Source organism: Toxorhynchites rutilus, chromosome 2 (genome assembly GCF_029784135.1).
Source record: "Toxorhynchites rutilus septentrionalis strain SRP chromosome 2, ASM2978413v1, whole genome shotgun sequence".
Taxonomy (NCBI): Eukaryota; Metazoa; Arthropoda; class Insecta; order Diptera; family Culicidae; genus Toxorhynchites; species Toxorhynchites rutilus.
Window position 1 is genome coordinate 280,747,549 of NC_073745.1, and position 9,883 is coordinate 280,757,431.

A 9,883-nucleotide genomic window follows, 5' to 3' on the forward strand; every position below is an offset into this window, starting at 1 on the left:
AGAGCCACAAACTATCGATCGGTAGGATCATAGAAAACCTGTAAAGTTTTGGCCTGAATCGATAAATTACCACACCAGCGGAGAAGTAGTACAGTGGTGTCGCTACAATGGGATGGGTTTCTCCGAAAAGGACACCAATCCACCCAAATGCCCTCAATTCCAACCAATTGAGAAATATCGGGTAATTGTGAAATAGAAGTTGAAGAAGACCGGAAAGGTGACTTGCGATACGACAGAGATGAAGAGATTGTGATACAAAATAGCCGCTCAGTGTCCAAAATATGATGAGTGGTATTTGGAAGAAAGTTCGAGATTTCATCAAAACCAAATCGAATTATTTTTTTCTTTTAAGTACAATAAATAAACTTCACTTTCATTGCCATCATTCTTATTCCATTAACATGGTTCCGAGAAGGTATGAGCTTTAGATATTAACCCTCCTATACACACGCGCAAAATTATAACTCGTATACTCGCGCACGGTGTCACACCCAGGTAACCAGTAAGCACTAAAAAATGGTCTTAAATCAGCACTGTATCCACATATAGAATACTGAATAAATGCTTATTACATTCTATAAACCAATATAAGGTGGATATAATGCTAAAAAGGCGAAATATAGGGCTCTTTAAATGTTTCAGTTGCAGCCTTAAATAAGCATTACTAAAGCTTACTTAGGGCTAACTGGGTCACTTATGATGGCAGCCTTTACTAAGCAGTTGTTTTTGATTCGTTTTTCTCTAGGAAAAAGTCATCGAATCTATCGGGACTCGACAGAAAATAAAAAAAATCAACATTTATTGATTGGGCCCACACTGATTTATTGCAGCCATTTTATGGATGATATTGATATATAATTTATTTAGATTTACGGCGCACTGTTTGGAATGAGAATGAATTGTACCTTTTCTATCTGGACCACTGAAAAAGATCATGTGTGTGTGGGTCTGGAAAAAGTGGTAGCGCAAAATGCGCATATAGGGCTTTCATTAATCCTTATTTATACTTATTGATACAAGGCCTATAAGCATCAAAAAAGCAGATATTCTGCCATTTTGTATTAGAGATGCTGAATTGGTGCTATAATAGAGCTATACGTTAATGCTTATGGTTACTTGGGCAGACTGTGCGTGTCTGTGTAATATTGCCATTGTGTATTTTTTAGGCATTATTAGAAAAATATTCAAAGGAAAAAATATAATTGAATGAAAAATACTCCAGAAAGTATTCTGACATAGGACTATGTCTTTGATTCTTATAAAGCGAGGTTACTCTACGAAAAATGTAACGATTCATTAAGAGTTTTCGAACGCATATTACTCAAAACTGTTATTGCGACATATATTGTGTTATATACCATTAGACAGGAAATAGATCATGTTCTTCGTTACAAGTAAATTTAATGACAGTCCTTTTACGTTTGGTATGATGACACCTTGGTTTAGAAGTCTGTATTAGGTAAACTCATTTCAGTCGGAACAAAAATGCCCCCGACTTTCATGTATTTGCAATGTTAATTTCCCCACACTCCTTGGTAAAGTCTGTGTTAGGGAAACTCATTTCAGTCGGAACAAAAATACCCCCGACTTTCATTCATTTGCAATGGCGATTTCTCCAACGCTGCTTGGTTTTGATGTTTGTGTTAGGGAACACATTAAGGTGAGATAAAAAATCCCCATACTTTCATGTATTTGCGATGCCGTTTTCCCCAAGGCTGCTTGGTTATGATGACTATGTTGGGGAAACAAAACGAGGCAGTTAGGACGTTTAGATATCGCTTAACATTTTCCAGTTATTCAATTGTTTATCTAATATAAAATAACATTTTATTAATTGCGATTAGAGCGTAGAAATATTCGCTATCAATTGATGCAAACATCTTTCCGATCCAGTAAGAAATGTTCGAGTTATAAGCATTCAGAATCTTTCATTTTTTCCTGCATGTTCTGTGTTTAGGTTTTCATTTTATCCCCCATATAGCAAAAGCAGCTGCTCAAAGCAGCGTTCGATCGTGTTGATCATGAGATATTATTAGCAAGGCTGGCGAAAATTGGAATGTCTCCCGCTTTCGTCACATGGTTCAGATCCTACCTGTGTGATCGCATGCTGTGTGTCAAAATCGGATCTGAATTATCTGAAACATTTTCCAACTCATCCGGAGTACCACAGGGGAGCTATTTAGGGCCACTGCTATTCGTATTATACATAAACGAAATCGACATAATCCTTCCACCTGGATGCCGGACATTTTATGCAGACGACGTTAAGATATATATGATTATTAGGAGCCTGCACGATTGTTTGGAACTTCAAAGAATGGTAGATCGTTTTGAAATGTGGTGCACTCACAATTTCATGACAGTCAGCATCTCAAAATGTAGCATCATTTCCTTCCATCGAAAGACCAAACCAATTGTATTTGACTACTCCATCGCAGGACAACCTCTGTCAAGAGTAGCTCAAGTACGAGACTTGGGCGTTATACTGGATAGTGGCCTGACATTTCGAATACACTATAGTGACGTTATCTCTAGAGCAAATAGGCAACTTGGGTTCATTTTCAAAATCTCAACAGAGTTCCGGGATCCATTATGCCTACGATCTCTATATTGTTCATTGGTGAGATCTATTTTGGAAGCAAGTGTGGTTGCTTGGTGTCCATACCACGCTAATTGGATTGCCAGGATAGAAGCCGTGCAGCGGAAATTCGTTCGATACGCTCTCCGCTCTCTCCCGTGGATAGATCCGCTTAACTTGCCGCCGTACGAGGATCGGTGCCAGCTTCTCGGTCTTCACACCCTTGAAAAAAGACGATCTGTAGCTCAAGCAGTTTTTATGGCGAAAGTGCTGAAAGGAGAAATTGATGCCCCGAATATCCTCGCCGAAATCAATTTCTATGTACCAGAGAGAAGACTGCGACAGCGAACTTTCTTACAGCTTGGTACACGAAATGTAGAATATGCACAACATGAACCAATTCGATATATGTGCAGTATTTTTAATGACAATTTTGAGCTATTTGATTTTTACTTGACTACTAAGACGTTTCAACAACGACTATATTCAAGACGATAACTGTTTGTAAATATTGTTTATTGTGTGAAATTTTGTTCGTAGAGTATAAGAATTGAAATGTTCAATAAGACAAAAAAAAGTCAGTTAAAATTAAATTAATTAAAAAATAAATAAAATAAATAACCCACTTCCTGTTTTTAGTAAAAAAGAAATGTAATACATATTACAAATTAGTAAAAATTCAAATCAGTCACCCTCTACTATTTTTTCTGCTGTTATTGATTTCATATCCAACTAACTAACGTTGCTTCATTAATTGGTTTTATCATTTGCACCATGTGAATATGACTTCAAATAGTGAAAAACGTATTGTAAAATGGGAAGTTTTAAACTTTTCTCAAAACGTATTGAAAGTCGTGGATGTTAGTCTAGTTTATATATGTGTGTGGAACTTAAATGAAAGAGCTTATTTATGTTTCAGAAAATGACTTCATTCTTCAGCAGTTCGATACACGTTTTCAAGGGATTTTCTAACTGATGTATGCCATCCTAAAAATAATTTTCCGGAAGGCTTCGAATTACTATTACTATTACATGTAAAAAACAGAATTCCGACCTCACTTACACCGCACTGCGGTGTAATGAATGATGCAAATTATTTACCTACAATGTATCCGAAAATGTACAAATAAAAAATTCGAATTGTTCGATTTTCCTGATCGAGATCTTCCCTTAGTACAATCGAACATTTGATTCCACTAGTGAAGAATAGATTTCGCTCTGCAAAGGTTTTCAATCAGCCTATACTCGTTTTGATCATTAATTGAATCGGTTCAGAGAGTAATTTATTCACAAAAATTAAATTTGCGAATAATGGTTACACAAAGTGAGAAAAAAAAGACCGTAAGACCGAAATCAACGTGCAGTACGGGTTTCGCTTCTACTGTCAAAAATTGGGCTTGGAGTATACTAATCCAATTTACGTAATTGTTACATAATCCATGCCCTGTTGAAGGCGCCTCAGAAGTCAATAATTTAAAAAAAATCAAAATAAAGTGGTTCCATCGCAATCTCAGTCATGCATAGTTTTATCTGAAATCATTCGCGATATGAATTATTCGACTGTTAATGCACAAAACTGTAAAATGCAAATTGAAAAGTCACCGTGGTTAGCTGTAATCGAATAAGCGTTATCACATTATCAATTGTGGTTGCATGTTGTGAGGAGATAATCGAATCAAATTAAAATTCACATCACATCCTGGGAATGGTTCATCAACAGAAGGAATGCCACTGTATAAACATTGATTTTATATACCGGCAGTTAGATTATGGATTCAACTAGATAATGATGATTGGAAATATCCTTCTGAAATAACAAGTTTGAGTTACAGCCAAATGAGAAGTATTCTGGAAAAGAAAATATTGATCGTTCTTCTGGTTCGTTGATTGAAAAAGAAGGCAGCAATTCTCCAGCATGTTTTGAATTCGTGTATATTTCTACTTGAAGTGACTAGACGGAAAACCAAACTAAACCGTTCTCTTGAAAATCTTTTATTAGAATAACATGTAACTATGCATGATGGAAAAAAATCGCTTCGAGCAGAGAGAGAACACTATCCGCGTTGACGTCATTGAGCTTCGTATTACGGAATGGGGGAGTAGGCATGACAATATGGGTTTGCAGTAGGATTGGGCGATGTCGGATCTCGATCTCGGTTTAATTTAAAGTACAAAATGAATGCCCTAGAACATGTTTTTTCTGGGCTTTAAATTTGTTTGTGGTCTTCATGATGTGAAATAAAACAAAATGCTTTTGATGTTTTAATAGAAATATGAAATTTATATTACATGCCCAAAGAAAACACGACACTCCTATAGAATAAGCAGATAAATTGGAAAAAATATTTTGATTTTTCAAAGATCGATTCCACGAAGATCGATTCGACAAAGATCGATTCTTTGGTACCGATTTAATCAGTGGATCGATTCCTACGCCATTTGGAGAATCGATTCGACAAGATCGTTCTTTTTATAAAGATCGCCCGATCCTAGTTTGCAGAAGAAATGAACACACTTTTAAAATAAAAATTATGAATGAAAATTATTTTCCCCAAATCAAAATACCCGGAGTAAAAGAAAATTACTTTTGCTTGCAGGTAGCGAAAAAATATCATACAAAAATTGTGTCTAAAGATAATCTTATATTATAATGGTAAGTTTTGGTGAGAATATCCGAAAATTCATAGAAAATAGTTTAAATTAGGATCAGAACAACGTACTTCTAATAGGTAAATAACGCCAAGAAAAAAATTTCATATAAATTTTAGCAATTATAAACAGCCGTATGGCCGACTAATCTGATAGAGAATAGTTGGCCTCATACAAACTAATGTCGTATCCAGATGTCAACACCATTCCACGCGAATAGACGGAGAGCTGCAAAAATCTCACAAAAGCGATATGTAAGCGGAATCATTACTGTCTGCACTCCCAAAGCTTTGTTTATACGGTTCATGATTTATCGTGAGGGCACGCCACAAACTATTAATCTCAGTGGCGAAGCTACTTCTCACGCTAAAGATTACGAGATCAATTCTCAATCCCGACATTCTTCCAAAAATGGAAGTAAAGTACTCCACCAAAGTGTTGAAAGTCACTATAATACAGAAAGAACAAAAAACAAACTGTGTTTCTACGGAAAGATACTACATGGGCTGAAAAGTATAGGATTTTTCAATACATGGCGCTACTAAAAAAAAGAACAAGATTCATTCCGAGAGGTTCATCTGTCACTAGCTTATGTGTGAAGTTTCATGACATTTCATTTATTTGTTCACAAACTACAAGCGTATAGAAAAAAAAAAAAGTGTTGAAAGTCACTATAATACAGAAAGAACAAAAAACAAACTGTGTTTCTACGGAAAGATACTACATGGGCTGAAAAGTATAGGATTTTTCAATACATGGCGCTACTAAAAAAAAGAACAAGATTCATTCCGAGAGGTTCATCTGTCACTAGCTTATGTGTGAAGTTTCATGACATTTCATTTATTTGTTCACAAACTACAAGCGTATAGAAAATGGAAAAAGAGGAATATCATACTTTGATCAAACATTGTTTTATGATTGGAAAACTCCTGAACAATCAATGTAGTGGTTGATGAAATCTTATTCCACTTCTGCTCCTTCGAGAGCAACAGTTTATCGGTGGTTTGGTAAATTAAAAATGCACCGTACAAGCACCGCAGATGCACCTCGCTCTGTAAGGCCAAAAGAGGCTACGAATCCAGAAATCGTAAAACAAGTGCATCGACTCGTTTTCAACGATCGTAAAGTGAAGTTATGCGAGTTAGCTGAGACCGTAGGCATTTCAAAAGAGATATTTTGGACATAAAAAAAATATCCGCGCGATGGGTGCCGCGTTTGCTGACCATCGACCAAAAACAGCGGCGCTTTGATGATTCAACAGCCGGTTTGACGTTGTTGAAGGGTAATCGAGTGGACTTTTTCGACGTGTTGTGATGATGGATGAAACGTGGATCCATTACCACACTCCCGAGTCCAGTTGGCAGTCTGCAGAGTGGCACTGAGGAATATTTCGAAGACTACGCTTCGTACTACAGAAAGGGAATCGAAATGTTGGAAACTCGCTATACCAAGTGTATTTCCCTATGTTGAGGAATAAATACAGCTCTGCCCAAAAAACGATTGTTTTCATTAAAAATCTCGGGACTTTTCAGCCCATGTAGTATAACCTATTATGAAAAAAGTGCACTCTTGTTAATATTGAGAGTGCAACGGATGGTTCGGTTTTAGCTGTCTTTTGATTTTATTAAAATTTGGTGATTAAGATGATGATTAAGCAAGGATCAGGACTATGAGTTTTGAGCATTCAAGTAAAACCAAGAAATAGTTTTCATCAAATTGTTAACAATTTGCAACTGCTTTCGGGATTGCTATAAATGAATTCTCGCGTAACTTTTGAAAAGGTCCTAAGTAACAAATGTAAACAAATCGAGTTAATGGATGCACACCATTAGCTCTTAATTATTGAACGCATTGTGAGAACAACCGTTCAAGTATCTATCCTTTTCACCTTTTTATCACCGATACAAAATATGTCCAATGTACAGATTCTAATTTTAATTTTAAATGTACAGATTCTAATTTTAAGCACTGTTACTTAGGACGCCACTTTCCTCTGACACTTGATACGTCCGAAGTAACAAAGCAATCAAAACAACACGAAGTCGCACTTTGGACATTTTGAGTTTTTGTTATTTTCGGGAGTAGATACCGTTTTTAGTGCAATTCTACGAGTGATAACAATAATCTGCTTTTAGCACGAAGTGCAAGTGTATGGATCGTTGTTCAGTAGTTATTTTCAAATTTTCATTGTGCAACGTAATTCGTCCAATGTACAAAGCCGTCAGTCAAAATGTCCAATGTAACATTTTTCGCTCGGAGGCTTCAATTTCAAATTAAAATCACATTACAACAGTTACGATTGGTTTTTCAAAGTTATTATTGGCAGCTAGTGGTAAAAGTAGTGATAAAGATCGATTACTTTTGAAACAATTCGCGGAACAATGTTCCGGTCTTTAACCTCGTTTTTCTCGAGTTGATGTGAATGTTACATAGGACCTTTTCAAAAGTTACGCGAGAATTCATCATCGCAAATATATTGGTTTTGTTTTCTATACAAAGGCTTTGAACTACAAAGATAGATATTTGAAAATATTCATATAAAAAAAATCAATTTTGGACCGATTGAAGTTCGCTGGTGTAGAATAATTCGCAATACATACCTTTTACATGCTAAAAAATATGTAAGAGTGAAGAAAGAAACTATGTAGGTTAATGCCAGAAAAAAAATGTAAGATGATCGAAAAAACTTTTTTTGTTTACTTTTTTCACACAAACGCACCTTGACCCCTTGCTTTGTGGTTCATTTTTGCTGCCTACAAGTTGTACAAATAACTAGCCGACCACATGCATCAACCGCTGACTAATCACGAATGAGATGAAATTTCACACAGGTACTCAGATTCATAGGTTTCTATTATTTCAATAGTTTGATCCCAAAGCACGTTATGATCTAAAGCAAGTTTTTATGGTCATTAGGTAGCAAACATCACTCGTTTACTTGTATACCCACATACTTCTGTGATGTACGCACACATTTATTCATTTGCCGCCGTCTTCGCCCTAGCCGACCAGAATGAAAAATATCAATAAATTATACAATATTCCTAATCCTAATTTGAAACAAGCTCTTGGAAAAATTCAGATAAACTCATCACTCACTTTATTAAATGCGCAAAGACACGAGTCGAACACATTGTTGTAGCCATAGTTAGTTCAGTGACGGGGTAGTACAAAAAAAAAAGAGGAACTTCGGAAACGTCGTGGTGATTTGTTCCAGATGTTCAGAGCTTGACTGTTCCAGAAGTTTAAAGTTATTGCCTCGTAGCATATCGAATAAGACGGAGGGGCGCTGCATATTGACCCGTTTGCTGGATAGCCCCCAAGGCGATAAATTGTCAGAGTATGGAGAAAGATCGACAGGATCATTCCATGGAAGTTGAAGTAGTGCAAACCGTATGAACTTCCTCGGTATGCGTTCAATTATGATTATCTGTGATGTGTAATACAGGCACCAGACAAAAGTAGCATACTGCAGGATACTGAGCACTAAACAACAGCAGATCGTCTTCAATCTATGAAATAGGAAGCGTGCTGACGTATGAATCCAAGAGCAGAGCAAATTCTGGCGGACGAGATTTCTACGTGTTCGTTGAGCCTGAGTTTAGTGTCAAAGGTCTCTCCCAGATCTTGAATTTACTCAACGCGATAAGCGAATATACTTCCTTGAAATATTCGTGGTAAGCAAAGCTGTAACGGCGAAAGAAGGAGGTAATCTTGCACTTGTTACTGTTAACATGCAAAAATTATTACTACACAATTTCGATACAGTGTTCATATATTTTTGTAAGATGATTTGATAGGGAGGTAATGCTCCGATAGAGTTTCTGGATTTTATTTCCATCATCCACATAAAATTTTGAGAAAAATGCATTTGGTATCCTTCCAAATGAAAGAGCATCTCTGACTTTTGTACACATAAAACTCTCCAAACTAAAGTCCATAATAAGTTAGGTAAGTTGGATATCCTCTCATGGGATTCCGAATATCTTCCGTGCCCGATGATACAGTATAAATCTGCTTTACGTTTTATATTCAATAGTTACGCTGACCCGTTCCGTTCCGTTTGAACGAGACAGTACCGTTTTTTCGAAAATTTTTGAATGTACCGTCGTTTTGTCAATTTTTACCGAATTTTCAATGTGTAGAAAAAATATGTATTCAATTGATTTATTTTCGACAAACTCTTCATGAATAAACATCTTCCTCATGCAATCGAGTGTTTGACAATCGATATTGAGAGCTGCGCCGTGAATGTTTATAAATATTTTCATATCCATGCGGTTCTTCTAGAACCTGGATAGATTTAGTGATTTCGCCAGTGAACATTATGCGAAATTGCTCGAGCATGGTAACAAACTATTTCATTCTGTAGCATCTTCTATTCTTTGAAATTTCGACGGAAAGATTTATTTGAATTCATCAACATAAAAGAAGTATTTATATAATTTCTTGAAAGAAAGGCTGTGTTTTAAGTGTAACCATAATTAACAATACGGTCCATAGGTTTCATTCAATCGATAAAACACATGAAAAAATATGACTTTGTTTTTTTTGGCTTTCGTGTCCCGTTTTCAATTCTGAACTATTTGGTCAACAAGGTTTTAAATTGGATAATATATGGCGAAGTGACAGTTGACCAAAATTTAGCCTATCCTT

General features: G+C 36.1%; 1 protein-coding gene across 1 annotated transcript in view; it reads right to left on the bottom strand.

Annotated features, from left to right (window-relative positions):
• The window catches only part of LOC129768756 (bromodomain-containing protein DDB_G0280777), a 324,627-nt gene that overhangs the window by 50,127 nt on the left and 264,617 nt on the right, over window positions 1–9,883 (bottom strand). The gene's annotated exons all lie outside the window — the stretch shown is intronic.